The sequence below is a fragment of the Canis lupus genome, chromosome 26 (assembly GCF_011100685.1).
Source record: "Canis lupus familiaris isolate Mischka breed German Shepherd chromosome 26, alternate assembly UU_Cfam_GSD_1.0, whole genome shotgun sequence".
NCBI lineage: Eukaryota > Metazoa > Chordata > Mammalia > Carnivora > Canidae > Canis > Canis lupus.
In genome coordinates this window covers 34,818,155-34,834,437 of record NC_049247.1, presented here as the reverse complement: position 1 = coordinate 34,834,437, position 16,283 = coordinate 34,818,155, and positions in this window count along the sequence as shown.

Sequence of the window (16,283 nt, the reverse complement as noted above, 5' to 3'; positions counted from 1 at the left end):
TAAAAAATGAGCAAAAATATGTGTGGAGAGATATGCCTGAATTTTTTGTAAAAATGATGGAAGATATCTAGCAACAGATTTAAAGCACTGCATTTAAAAAGCACCAAAGCAGGGGGCAACTTGGTGAGTCAGTAGATTGGGCCTCCCATTCTTGATTTCAGCTCAAGTCACGATCTCAGGGTTGTGACATGGAGCCCTGGGTGTGGCCACACTCGACATGGAGTCTGCTTCTGCTTCACTCTCTCTCTTCCTCTGCAACACTCTCCCTCCCCTCGCACCTGTGTGCACGTTCTCCCTTAAAAAAATCATATAACATTAAATTAAAAAGGCACCAAAACAAGATAAATGTAGAAGAAACCAAATCTAAGCACATTGTGACCAATCTTGGAGACAAATCTTAAATAGAAAATTTATTGTTAAAAAAATGCATCAATAATATACCACCTGCTGACTTATAAACAATAACAATAGTAAGCAGAAGGCATAGGACTCATATTTGCAGATTACTTAAAAAAGTAATTACCAACTGTGCAGGAAAACATACCAAACTTGCGAGTGCTATGTTTAGAAAAGCCTCCTTCTAACGTTGCCCTTGGGTGGCATCTTGAAATGTGGTTTTCAGGACGTCTCAGTAATCAGTTAACTGGAAAGGTGTTTATCATGCCTAGTCTTTTTATGAAAACATTATGGCTTATGTGGAACAACTGCTCTCCTGGGAGTCTAGAATTTGGCATGTGCTAGACAGCAGGTGTCAATGGAACCAGCCCAATCAAAACGTTGAGTGTCAAGTCTCTTACAATCTTCACTGCACACAAAATCACACACATGTTGCTGCAATTTTGTTGCTAGGGAAGAGTGCACTCTGTGAATGCAAAGAAGAGAAAGAGCCAAGGAAGCCTGTACGTGGATTCCTCTACACTCTGGTCTTGTCTTTTGCCCTTATGATGGAGGTACATATCCTCACAGGCCATGGGGGTAAATCTCAGTGAGGAGTAGACCATATGCTGAGGTCATGACTCCTTCTAGAGCATCTTCAGGTGACAGGGTGGTCTTGGGGAACCTAACAGCCAAGAATCATATAGTTACTGAAATTATCTGTCAACATTTGAAATTAAAAGAAGGTCTGAATAAGGAAGTTTGAAGACAAAAGAAAAAAAAAACTCATTGTCACCAACAGGACGACATTACAAATACATTGAGCAGTATGCTTCTGTCAGAAACAAAATGATCTCAGATCATTGCTGGTGCAGGAGATAATACAAACTAGTTGAAATAGTAAATACGTCAGTGAGTTTAAATGAATAAATGATTCTATAGAACAGTAACATTGGATATATTCACATTGTAGAGAACAACAAAATATGTATTTAAGCACATAAACATACCTAAAGGGTCATACATAAGCATACACATGGTATCTATAATATGTAATTTGGGAGTCTGCAAAAGCAGTTAAGATATTCTACAATCAACGATTTTCCTGGGAAACAAAGAAGGTATCAAGGAAATACACTGACCAACCTTTAGTATAAACCAGGAAATAGGAAGATTATAATGGGTTAGCCAACAGAGGGGGAAAGTGGAATAATAAAAATAATTTAATCTTAAATAAAGAAGAGGAAAAATGGGGACACAAGAAAACAAAAAGAAAACAGTAAAAATGATTATAAGCATAAATTCATCAATAATTTTATTAAATCTGTTTTTTAAAGATTTTTATTTCTTTATTCATGAGAGACACACACACAGAGAGAGGCAGAGACACAGGCAGAGAGAGAAGCATGCTCCATGCAGGGAGCCCAATGTGGGACTCAATTCCGGGACTTAGAGATCAAGCCCTGAGTCGAAGGCAGACGCTCAACCACTGAGACACCCAGGCATCCCAATTTTGTTAAATCTAAAGAGAGAAGTAGACTACTCCAAATGAAAAGGACTTATCAAGCTGGATTTTTAAAAACTCACCTATCTCAATTCTAAGAGGACCTAAAATATGATGATATACTGGGGTTGACAGCATAAATTATGTAGATATAACATTATGAAAACATGAAAATTGGAAAACTAATATGGCTACATCAATATCAAAACATAATTTAAGGCAAAAACATTGCTTGACACAGAGACACTTAATATTGATAAAAATATTAATCTACTCATAAAATACAACATTTTTCTATGAGTGCATATATAATAGGTCTTGATACATAAAGCAAGAAATTGACAGGGTTGGGAGAAATATTAAAAACTATAATGAAAAATAATGTATTTCTCTTAGTAACTGATACAACAAGCAGGCAAATAATCTACAGCATAAAGTTTTGAATTGGAAACAAACAAATATACTCTGATTGACATGATACATCACCCAAAAACTTCAGAGAATATGTTTTTGGGGGCACATAGTACAGTTTAAGAACTATGTATATCCTAGGTCATAAAAAAATGTCTCATTTTAAGTGATGGAAGTAAACTGAGTCTGTTCTCTTGCAAAATAGAATTAAGGGAAATATCAACAACATCAAAAAAAATATAAACATCTCATATGTTTCTACAGAAGCAATTCACTTCTAGATAACCTGGACACCTTCTTTAAGCTGGAGATTAAAGAACAAATATGAATAACAATTAGATTAGATTTTAAACTGAATGATAATGAAAATAATGACAAAATTACCAATTGCATAGAAACCTGGGTATTTTGAGGGAAATTTACTGTTTGAATGCATTTATTGAAAAAAAGGATCCATCTAAAAATTTATAAACAACAGCCCATTAAAATAAAATAATTGGAATAAAGAAATAATTGACATAAATTAATATAATTGCAACAAATATAACCATTGATGTCATACACTGATTCTTTGGAAAGACTAGTAAAATTGACAAGCCCCTAATAAGATCAGTATAAAAAAAATTGCAAAATACCCACTGTGAGGAATAATAAAGGGTATAACAGATTCTGCAAACATCAAAGACATACTGAAGGAAAATGATTAAAAATCTTGTGCGGGTACGTTTGCAAATTGGATGGAATGAAATAGTCCATTGCTTAGAACTAGCACTAGGTCATCAGCACTGAGCCTGGTGCTGTGTGTCACTGTCTCTGGTCCCAGGTGGTGACAGAAGGCAAAAAGGGCTTTGAAGAAAGTGTCAGAAGAACCAGGGAGGAGAACCTCCCTGAGGAGATGCTATTGGAGGATGATAAAAGAACTTCCAACTTTCAGTGTTCCTGGGCTCTGCACCGCCCACCCACCCCCACCCCCCAGGATCCCAGGGATGCTACACTGGCACATTGACCAAGATTGGAATGACTCAGCATAACCTCAAAGGAGGCGCTCAATTTCTGCTCAGAACACACACTGTATGTCTGCCTCACTAAAGAAAATAACCAAAAAAGGAGTGCTCTGAGCACAAAAGATAAGAAAATGGAAGAAACTTCCCTGGTACCCATAAGATGAAAGCCATATTGCCCTGCATCTACTAGAAACTTAAAGTGTGTATCGTTCTGAACTGTTCTTAGTCTAGTAATTTGTAACTCTATATGTAAACAATGTGTATAATCCTGCACAGAATGTTCCTTCGGTGGAGCCTGTTCCCTGTAAAGATGGTCTGTCGCCATCCCGGAGCAACGGGGCTCAACTGGGCCCTTCCTTCCTTCTTCCTTCCTTCCTTCCTTCCTTCCTTCCTTCCTTCCTTCCTTCCTTCCTTCCTTCCTTCCTTCCTTCCTTCCTTCCTTCCTTCCTCCCTTCCTCCCTCCCTCCTTCCTTCTTTCCTTCCTTCCTTCCTTCCTTCCTTCCTTCCTTCCTTCCTTCCTTCTTTCCTTCCTTCCTTCCTTCCTTCCTTCCTTCCTCTTTTTCTTCTTTCTTTCCCTCTTTCTCTCTCTTGAATTTCTAAAAGGTTTGCTTATTTTGCCTGGACGAGGGTCAAAGAAAGGATTTCTTGCACTGTATTCATGGATGGTTTATGTCACCTGTTGCATGCAGTTTCATGGAAATTAGAAAAGGTATCTAATATTTTTTTTTATTTTTTTTATTTATTTATGATAGTCACAGAGAGAGAGAGAGAGAGAGGCAGAGACACAGGCAGAGGGAGAAGCAGGCTCCATGCACCAGGAGCCCGACGTGGGATTCGATCCCGGGTCTCCAGGATCGCGCCCTGGGCCAAAGGCAGGCGCCAAACCGCTGCGCCACCCAGGGATCCCTAGTAAAGGTATCTAAAGAGCTGGTTAGATCTACCCGAAAAGATTTCCAGGGAGAATCCGAGAAACCAATCTCCTTTAGGGATGTACCATAAGATATGAATAGAAATAAGCCAAATACATTATTTTTCAAGTAGAATGTAGAGGATTATATAAAGGATATATATAAAAACGTTCTGTTTTTAACAACAAACTATTTCCCATCCCCTGTTTCGCCAAACCCCAAATATCTTAGGTGAACAGAAAACTGAGGTCTCAGGACAAACTTGAGACCTTTGCTAAGACCTAAAAGAAATCTAAAGTGGCATCTACCAGGCTTTTAAGGCAAAGAAAAAGCCTTAAGGAGATTTTAAGGCTGTGCGGGTTGTAAGGACTTCAAAGACTTACAATGTCACAGTCTTTGGTAGCATCACTGGGAGCCCAAGAGAGAAAACTATCATCTCAAGGGCACTTGTCCAATAGAATGATTTTCCAATAAAATTCACAGTAAACCTATAAAAGTTTAAAATAATTTTATTGGTGCAAATGCCTTTGTATCAAAGGGTCAGATAGTGAACAACGAAAAGAAGACTTTGGACCTCATACCTTTTCTGAGCAAGAAATAGGCCGAGAAAGCAACTTTGTTGTAAAAACAAGGTATTGTTTATGGAAAGATACACCAACTGAGAGAGTGAAATCCAAACAGAATCAAGAACCACCCAGAACACAATCCTATAGACTAGGACTTCTCTTCTACCCAGGAACTGGCCAGATTTCAGTTGGCGTATCAAGCAGCCAGTGATGAGTGTGCACCTGCTGCCACACTGATGCAGACCTCGCGGGCCTTGCACTCCTGCTCTACTGTCTGGGTTGAGGATGGTGGGCGTCTACTTTATTCCATGGGTGATGGAACTTCTGATGCAAAGGTGTATGAAGAACACACCTGAGGAACCTCAACTAAACCCAGATGGATGTAAGTGAAGGGATCTCGGACCTTAAACTTGAATTTAGAGTCATAAGGGGACAAGATCTTTTAAGAGTTTCTGGACGAGTGAGCATAGTTTGTGTGGAAGGAATGGAGATCATTTGTGATCAGATGGTGAACTACAGCTGTTTGAAAGAAAGGCCGCAACATTTTTTTACTCTCTTCCCATTGAAAAGAGGGCTCAGGTTCCTTTAGCGTGAATCTGAGTGGATTTATTGTTATATTTTTATGGTATGGTAGATAGTAGGTACATGCCATGTAACTTCTGAGGTACAGCATACAAAAACAATGTGGCTTCCATCTTGCTCCCCAGTGATACCACATGGGATGTGTGACTATCAGCATTATGGAAATAAGCCCAAGGCCATGACAGAGGCAATGGGTTGATCTTTTTGTCAATAGTGCCAGCAGACTTCAACTTTTGGATCATCCCAGTCAAGATGCCAGATATGCTGGTGAAGGAGCTTCCAGATGATGCCAACCCCTACCTGTCAAAATGAAACCAATTTCACAAAACATCTATACTCAGTCTGAGATGCAATAGTTTATAGCTTAGGCCACTATTTCCTTTGGAAAACAGCAACAACAATAAACTCTGGTTAAATTTTGTCTCTATGTGAAAATGGTTCATTATTTCTAGAAATTGACATGTATGTATGTATCTCTGTATGTAGCTTTAGCTTTCTATTTAGTTATGATTTTTCTTTTCTTTTTACTTTATTTCAAACGAGTTAATTGAACAATTTTGAATGGCCACCTTTTTCTCAATAGCATATTAGGCCTTAAACTTTTGCATTGCTTTCTATGAAATATTCCTCAATTTGAGATCCACCCCCCCCCCCCCCCCCCCCCCCCCCCCCCCCCCCCCCCCCGCCAACAATGTGACTCCAATAAAACCTGTCCCTGGTATATATTTTAACCAACTCCGTGGAAAGAAGAGACAATTCCAAGAGAAAGCAGACTTGTACCTCTGATACTCAGGTCCACTGAACAACCTTAAACATACCCAGGCAATCATCAAATTCATCATCATGAATTTGGAATAAGATGGAGAACAAGGGGTGGCCGAGAAGATCAACATGCACCACGTCTCTTTTGTATCATTTTCCTTGTTACTTAGATGTGCTTGATTTCATTTTTCTGTTAATGATAAGCACTGATCATAACTCCAGGAGGACAGATGCTTTGTCTTAGAGCTCTCTTTCTAGAACCCCACACCTGGCACGTGGTTTATGGATTAATACTCAAGAGTAAGTGAATGACTGAATGAGGAAGTGAGTGAGTTAGTTAATTAAAAAACTTTGGGTCAGAAGCATTTCTCTATATTTGTAGCATCTACTGTAAACCCAAAGCAAGGTGTTTTCAATGATGTTTTCATAAAGGATACTCGACAAGTCTCTTTAATGCTTCCGTTTCCTTATTTGTAAACTAAAAAGGTGATTTTACTTAACGTTTCCTTGTAATCCCTGTTTGATGATTCCTTTCTTCTTTAATTGTATCCTGAGATAAGTCAGTTCTGTGAATAATCTGCAAGAAAATTATGTAGTATTCATATTTTTATGACATTTTACTTTGAGAAACTTTAAGAGGAACCCAGAAATATGCATTTTGTACAGGATTCCATTTTGTAATTTAATTTAATTTTTAAAAGATTTTTTTATTTATTTGATATATAAATATATATATTTATTTGACATATGCATACATAATATATATATATATATATATATATATATATATATATATATATATCACTTCATTCATTCCTTTACTCTTGAGTATTAATCAGTAAACCATGTGCCAGGTGAGAGAGAGAGAGAGAACACAAGCAGGAGAGGCAGAGGGAGAGGGAGAAGCAGGCTCCCCACTAAGCAGGGAGCTGAACGTAGGACTCAATTCCGGGACCCTGAGATCGCCTAAGCTGAAGGCAGATGCCAAACCAACTGAGCCACCCAGAGGACCCAGGAATCCATGTTTAATGTAAAGACCAAAAATAAAAAAAATAAAAAATAAAATAAAATAAAAATGTAAAGACCATCCTCTGACTATTCCTGGAGAAGCCCTGGGTATTATGTTCAGTGTTCAGCTCATTTGCCGCCCCCCCCCATACATTTTAAGGTCCTTCTGAGATGAACAACCTACTATAAATATGAGGTAAAGGTGAAAGAGTAGGAATGAGACTTGTATCACCATTGGATATTGGGAAAAGAGCAATCTCCCGGAAATTTTGCCTCGCATCTCCACAATAAAGAGTGAGAAGATGTTTCGATCTGGCCTCCAGGACAGTGAGAAATATCTACACAGAGACACCTGTAAATGGCAAAAAGTACTCAGTGCAAATACCCCACTCCCAGGGGTGATGCAGCTGTGTTTCCTACATTCTTCTTTCTATACCAGTCAGTGGCCAAAGACATTCCTGAAGGAGAGACCTATAGTGATTGTATTATTTTAAAGAATTCTGCTTGCCTAATAGAAAGTCTTGTGTCTCTTAGACCAACAAATATCTACTGTGAATCTTCTAATTTGCAGATGATTTTAGCTTCTCTGTCCAGGTTGAAACCAAAAAGACCCAGGTTAGCTCATCGTTCAGTCCACAGGAGGCATAAAAGCTCCAAGCTTGTCAGAGGGTCTGATAGTTACCGCTTTTCCTTCCCTGGGTTTATTCCTGCCGGTTTATTTGTGAATGCATAATCTAACACTGTGAATCCCAGTTGTCACAAAACAATTTGCAAAACTGCTTCATTGAAGATGTGTATGCCACTTGCCATAATCCTGCCTGACAGTGTGTGAAAAGATATACAAACCTAACAAGTCTCCTGATGGTGTGTCAATGTCCAAATGCAAAGGGATGGAAGACAAAAGCAGGCAATTACTTATTCACATTTCACGGGGTCAGCCGGGGCATAACTAGTTTCTTTAAAGAGGATTGTTATTTTCCCAGCCAGTCCAAGTGAAGTTAGACACGGAAATCCCGAGCGAGCTAGAGGTGCTCAGTGCTGACATGCATATTAGCTGAAAGGCTGGATGTGACCGTTATTTGGAAGAGTAAGGCTTTCATGAGATTTTAATTCCTGTAACACTAAGGAGAAAAGCATGAGCATGAAAAGATGTTAAAGAAGGGTGCCTGGGTGGCTCTGTCAGTTGAGCATCTGACTCCTGGTTTCAGCTCAGGTCGTGATCACGGGGTCATGGGATCAAGCCCCGTGTCCAGCTGCACACTCAGTGAGAAGTCTGCTTGTGTCCCTCCCTCTGCCCCTCCCCCTGCTGTGCTCTATAAATAAATAAATAAATAAATAAATAAATAAATAAATAAATATTTTTTTAAAAAAATAAAAGATGTTAAAAATAATATGAGAAGGACAATGAACTGGTCCAAACCATTACTTATCTAAAACTTTAATATATTGACTAACATTATTATTTTAAAGATGGTGATGGCTATTTAAAACACAGTAGTCTTTAACTGATGGAAGAATCAGTCAATAGACTTATCAACTGATGTCAATTAATAGACTCAGGTTTTTTGAAGTGGGTACAAGAAAACTTTTTTTTTTAAGATTTTATTTATTTATTCATGAGAGACACACAGAGAGAGGCAGAGACACAGGCAGAGGGAGAAGCAGGCTCCCTATAGGGAGCCCGATGTGGGACTCGATCCCCAAACTCCGGGATCACACCCTGAGCTGAAGGCAGATGCTCGACCACTGAGCCATCCAGGCATCCCAAGAAAATTTTTATATAGACTATATTTCTGTATATTCCTAATAAGTCTAAGGTTGACTTGGCATGGCACATCTACTGAGCACAAAAATCCGTCACCAATGTGCCTTGGCCAGATGACCAATGTGCCTTGGCCAGGTCTCTGTGATTAGGGATCCCTAGCTGAAAGCCTGGCTCAGATCTGGGGTTGCACCTGCTGGTACAGAGAGCCTGAGCTTCTCCTATGAACCAAGTTCTTATTCAAAAACTGCCTCCTCCATACTAGTCCAGGGCCATTTTGTCTATCAACATACTGAGTCAACTCAGATTCTGGAATCAGGCCACCTGCCCCCAAATCCTTCCTTTGCCACTTAGAAGATATGTAACCCTGAGTAAAAGATGTAACCTCTGTGTGCCTCTTTTACTTCACTCTTTTAACTACTTTGTCAAATAGAAATACTAACAGTAGCATTGTCATAGGGCCGCTGTAAAGACCACGTAATTTCATGCATAGCGGCTGGTAGTTGGCGCTACGTTGGGAAGGAGTAGCTGTTGAAGTTAGGGGTGACTTAGTTTACAAGCAACCACCATGATTAACCTTGAGGCTGTGGGGCCTGAGGTCTCAGAGAGGAAGAAAAAAGAGAGCCCAGAAGACTCATTGAAGAGCAGAGAGCAGGATCAGAGGAGGACAGTACCGTGCTAGCATGCCCCCAAAGCAGCGGTCATCTGCGATGCGCTTCCGATGATGGGAGCAAAGTGCTCCTGAGTGGGGATGGAATATAAGTAGGACGTGCCATCAGAAGAGGGGTGTCATGGAATAAAAATATGTAATGTTTTATGGCACGTGGATGATTTGCTGAAAGAAATGAGATAATGCATTTGTACATAAGCTATTGTGCTATAGGCTTTTTGTGGAGTCTTGGCCACTGTGTTCTGGCCCAGGGTGTTGAATCCAGGAAAACTTGAGCAGATACCCTAGGACCATAGTGAGGGAGTGTCAGGGGCCAGTCAGAGGCCCACCTTTTCTCCACCAGATACTTTAGTGAATATTTTTAAAGGAAATATGAAGCCTTTAAAGCTACAGCATTTCCTATGACAAGTGGGCTCCTCATCAGCCATGAATTTATTCTTGCCATGACAATAAACTGTACGGCTCAGAGGTTAGTGTGATTCTCTGTGTGAGAGGCCGATCATTCAAAAGTCGGTTGCTTATTTTTAATAAAATATGGGTTCGGTTGGATTGTTCTCAACCAAGAAAGTCTGGCACTTCATCAAGCATCCAGCATATTTTTGGCACTTTACCTATAAATCTATCCATCGGCACCGCCCAGGTGATGGATCCCAGTTGATAAATAAGCATGTTATTCAAGTTGAATGGATTTTGCAGTGTGATTGGTGAAGGTGAAAGTACTCTGATAAAAGAAAAAAATATGAAAGAGGACATAAATAGAATTTCTGCTCCTGAAAATGAAACCATAGGTGGATAGAAAACAAAACAGGGTGACTGTGTTTCTGAATTTCTTACAGGAAAGGCACTTAGTCACAGCAAATCGACATTAAAATTTTTATATTTTTTTGAAGTTCAGCTCATTTTTAAAATAAGGAGTCAATTACTGTGGTTATTAGCAACTCACAGAAACATAAGAATTTTGACTATTGGGAGTGAGTCCTGGGGGATGTAAGATCACATAACTCATTTGGAAACAGAATAGGAATGTGGAAACATAGCAAACCACAGGCAGATAAACCAGCCTATTGAAGACCCCTCAAAGTCAACTGGAAGCCTCTCTGAATATCAAAGTCAAGTTTTAAAAAGTCTCTTAACTGAATTTTTTTTCTTTGCCATACTTTAACGGTTAGTTTTCAGGAAGCCGTCTGGGGTGTAGAAAGCAAATGTATTTCTTGAAATCATAAGCATCCCTCATATTTTCTAGGGCATAACCCCCTTTTCGCCCTTGATGATCCCACTCCATGTCCCAGTCACCTGTGCCTGATGGCTGTACGCCCAGACCTCCCAGCCCTCCGGCCACCCCCAGCTCCCAGCCACTGCCAACCACTGGAGAGCTAAAAACCACGCACCACACCAGAAATGAGAACCTCACCCAAACATGGACTGTGAAATATTCTGGGTACACTCTGTGGATCCACTGATGGGCTATTTCCGCTGTCTCTGTACAGAATTCGCTCTCCCTAGTTTTTTTTTTTTTTTAGGTTAAAGATGGGATGTGCTTCTTGCCTGCTACTTCATCACCATGCTTAAAACTGACAGTCTTTAAAATAAACATTATCAAAAAAAAATAAATAAAATAAAATAAAATAAAATAAAATAAACATTATCATCTCCATTTCACAGTGTTAGGTACTTGGACCAAATTTTACTGGCTAGTAATGACAGGCCCTTGAATCAGTCCCGTGACAAAAAGCCAAGTTTTTCTACTAATTTATGAGGATAATTATGGTATGAAAAGGGAGCTGAGACAGGACCTGGAACATTTGAACTAATTAATTAATGGTGAACTCTAATATTCTTTTAAAATTTATTCAAGTACAACTCACTCTGTGATGTACCGATATATGGCACTGGATAAAATGACACAGTAATGTTAATTATTAAATATATTGATAAAATTACTTCATATTTCCAAGGCAGTGCATTTTGAATATCTTCTGTCTCACTAATAATAACTGGCCTTGAGTCACTAACTAGAGCATCTTTAAAGCAAAGATCCCTTCTCCTTCCATCATTATAACCCACTGGTCTCACTAAGAGAGATTAGAAACTGTGTTTTACAAATTTGTCATGAGGGTCAATAAATATTTAATGAGATCAGGCTCTGCTTTAAAGGGAATAAATAGTGTTTTGTTTTATTTTGTTTTGTTAGTTGTAAATTAGGCAATGCCTTTCCAGCAGGAGACCTTGAACTTGAATCAGAACCCAGATGGGTAGAGACTCTTATTTGTGCTTTTCAGGGAACATTCTGATCCCCTACTTCCCCATCCAAAGGGCTTGGCCAGATGTCCCAAAGAGCTCTGGGATTCAGAGCCATGGCAGATTTTTCCCAGCACCTCATTCCCTTTGAAGGATCTCATGAGACCGGGCACACAGAGTGTAACGGGTTGATGAGAGTGATTCAAATTGATGAGTTAGGGACAAACAGGGCTACATGGGGAGAAGTCGGTAGGGGGCCATGGAATCTAGCTCACAAAAATCCCCAAAATGCTGAAGTGCAAGGAAACCAGAGATAAGGAAACAAGCCAGACCATCCTGCCCTAGGTGTGGGTGGGCAGGGTGTCCTTTTTATGACAGTCTCTGAGACCAACAAAGAATAACCAGACCCCAAAGAAGGAAGCCATTAAAAATGTTATCATCAGTCATCACTCAATGGTGGTATCAATAGATATGTTAAAAGGATATAGGTTCCTTTGTTGGCTTTCAATAAAACACCAACTCTACAAGCCCCCAGGGGCAACCCTGTTGGGACCCCTCTCACCTCTGAGAGGTGTCCTCTGTATCCTCACTTTAAAAACTTATATGGCTTTACTCACTCTCCTTTGTCCAAGAGGTTCATTCTTTGACTCCCTGAGGCAAGAACCAAGCTCTCCGGGTATCACAGATAAGACTCCCTTAATAAATGCATTCCTAGGGATACACATCCTAAGGATGAACTGTGTTTGGTGGAATATAGACCTAATCCCATTAAAAATTTTAGAAACTAAGACTCCAGGAAATTAAACATATCACCCAAGCTCATACAGTGAAAGCAGAGCCCACAACTAGACCCTCGTCTTTCGACAACAGTTGATGTTCTTCTCTTTAGGCCACAGTGAATGATTTCTGTGTCTCTTGGGCTTATAAATAGCTATAGGCACATCTGTACAATAAATAAATAAATTCATTTCAAGTGCGTTATTAATCTGTTTTTAAGATTAGGATAAGATATGGTTTGATTTAAGCATGGAGAAAATTTCTTTAGCAAAGACAAAAAAATATATAAGGGGAAGTAAATATATTTAACACTTACATCTTTTAAATGGTATGATAAGAGCCCATCAGTAGAATCATAAGGTACACTGTACACCAGAATAGGTAGTTATAACACACATGACAAAGATTTAACATTCCTAACATACAGAATTCTTAACAAAAATTTATTTTTGGAAATAAGAGGAGAAACCTAACATAAAAATGAGCAAAGTATACAAGCAGGAATACTATAAATGAAGTAAGGTAATGTAATGTAACCAACCAGTGAGAATATGGAAAAATGCTCAATTTCATTAATAAAGAGGGAAATGTAATTTAAAACCATGAGATATTTTCATCTCCTATGAGACTGATAGAACTTTAGAAGTTTGATAAAATCAAATTTTGGGGGAATTAAAGAATTAGAATTTTCAGATGCTGCGGATGGGGAAATGGATGATGGACTCACCAAATAAACAAGTAAGGATAGTAAAAATATAAAGATAAAAGAACTTCTATTTTGTTACAGGAAGGGGTGGTCAGGCGTTTAACCAACAAAACGAAACAAAACAAAAAACAAAACAAAATCCAAAAAACAAAAACAAAAACAAAAAAACAAAAAAAATAATTTGCTATTGCAAACACATAAATCCACAAACTCCAAAAAGATAGGAATATTGGCATTTAATCATAGCACGTCCTGGTAAACATGCCAGTTTCTCTCTCAATGTGATTGTGCCTTTTGCTAGTATAGGAACAGTATTTTCATTTCATGTTTTTAAAGTTACTTTTTAAAAAAGATTTAACTAATTAATTAATGAGAAAGATGGAGAGAGCAAGTAGGGGGAGGAGCAGAGGGGAAAAAAAAGAGAGAATCTCAAGCAAACTCCCCTCTGATCGTGGAGCCCTACATGCCAGGGCTCAATCCCATGACCCTGAGATCATGACCTGAGCCAGAATCAAGAATAGGACGCTTGACCAACTGAGCCACGCAGCTGCCCCTCTAAGCTATTTTTCATAATTTATCTGCTTCTAATGGTGTGTTTAGCACCTTTCAAATTAGTCCTGCTAGATATTTCATTAAAGGCCATGTTCTTCTGTCTTCCACGTCATATAATAGTAAACAAATCTATTTCCAAAACACTGCTCCCTAGGGCACTCATTAACACTTTTGGTCTGAAGATAATTATGATGAATAAAATTATTAACAACTCTCCTCCTTTTATTTTGTATTCACATAGGCCAACATGAAGAACCTCAAGAATTCTGTTCACCACACTTAACGTAAAAGAAATATAAATATAAAAATACAAATAACACCATCAAGAGTTTTTTTCCTCGGAATATATACACACTTAATGGGAGACACTTTCCTCCTGAACGGAGATCCAGATCACGTTGGAGAAGAGAAGACACTGTTGAGGGCACATTGGCAAAATGGACTGGAAATCCACCATTTGTAACTTGTATCAATCTGCCCTCTCAGGTTCTGGGGAAAGTCGTTCACGCAGGGAGGTGTCTCACTGAAAGTACTTCATTCTGAAACCAAAAGACCTGAGGGTGAAACTAGGCAAATCCAAGGCCTCAAGGATCTTTACTCAGAGCCATTTCTCAGGGTTGTGTTTGCAGTGAGCAATCTCGAGGGATGCTCCTGAATCTTGGATTTCCTTTATCAACATCTACAACTGTGTCTGATTTGTTCTTGACTGAATTTGAAAATCCTAGGAATGTGTCACTCCACTGGCCATTCTAATTAACCCAATTGACAGAGGACAGAAACAAATATGTCATAAGCACTTAATTAAGGCAATTATCAACAGGATTCCAATAATTAGAAAGACAATCTTTGCCCAAAATTATGGTCCCCAGGGTACCAGACACAGCTAACAATTACTAAGTCCCACAAAGGATTAGTAGTTCTCAAGCCAGACAGCCACAATGCAGTCCAAGGCTCAGCTATTACTTAATGTGACCTGGGCAAAAAATTTTAGATTGACCTGCCAATCTTTGGGGCAATAAATGGGCCAAAATGAACCTCAATCTTAATGGAGGTAATATGTGTCCCCAGAGAAATACATGACCTAAAAGGGCTCAAATAACTCTGAGATTTGTTCTACGACTATGTTTGGACCACTATCTCATTGATTTGGGAAGGAATATGTGTATCATCTTCACAAAGTTAAGGCTTAATTCTCATGTTGGCTTTCAGAAAGAGCAGAATGACTCAGGACCCACTATGTTCACATGCAGTGTCTTGTTTTATGGCACGTGGGGAGGGTTGATGAGTCCAGCAGCAGGGACCTCCTAACTCCTGGGGTCAGGCCCCAGGAGCTCGGGACAATGTTCCTCCTCCATCACTGCAGTTGTTGGTGTGGCTCATTGTAGTGCCTATAATTTCACCTCTCCTATGATCACCTTTTATTTACACCCAAGCCTTTCAACCATGAGTGTCCAGTGCAAGAGGAACCATGTGTTTTTAATCCAGAGGTCTGGCTCCTTTGATCACCTTGCCACTTGGAGAGTATAAAACCAAGCTGGGCTGTGGTTCCTTTCACAGGTAGGAAAAACCAAGGCCAAGAATTATCAAAGCAAAAATCTCAAAATTTAAAGTAGGTTTATGCAAACTCCACCTCTTGTTCTGTTCATTATTCAGAAAGCAACCAAGAAGACATGACCGTTTTGTGAAGATAGGCGCAATTAGTGACCAAATTGGTCCTGAGGTATGTGAGGCAGGAAGAGGACAGGGAGGTAGAATTAGAAATATCCTTGAGTTCATTTATGAGGTTGCCACCCCCAATTGTGCAACAACTCCAGATGCGTTGGGTGGTAGGGAACACACAACGTCCATTGGATTCCTTTACTACTGGACAACCCTTGTGAGAAAGAAAGCTTGTCAGACTGAATGGTCCAGAACCAGGAACCTGACACAGAGGAGTTTCATAGCCTGTGACAGACTGACTGGGCTAGAGAAATAACCTGTAAAACTGTTAGTAGTGGAGACATCCCATTCATAGCCCCAAGAAGAGGTAAAAAAATATATGTATATAATATAACTGATTTATCCAGAATGAGTCATAGCAATGCCCCAAGGCAAGACAGATGGAGGAACTTTGGGCAGGAATCAAGCTTGACGTGTCCTGGTGGCTTCTCTACTGGAATCACAGCACTGATGGAAAAAAAAAAAATGAATGAGAGGATCTGGGATGAAATCCGCATTGTAAGAGAAAGTGATGTTAATTAAAGAAGAACGGGAAGAGTGGGAAGATGACAACATGGTCCCCGGTCCTTAGGTCCTTGGGCTTACCAACAGAAGGACTGTTAGCATATTCACTGATAACCTGAAGTTTGAATCCATGCCTTTGGATGAAATTTTTTCTCTCTCCCTTACTCATAACCTTTTCGTTAGGAATGCTCCTCCTCATCTTATACCTAAAACCTCTTAAGTGAACTCCTGGGTA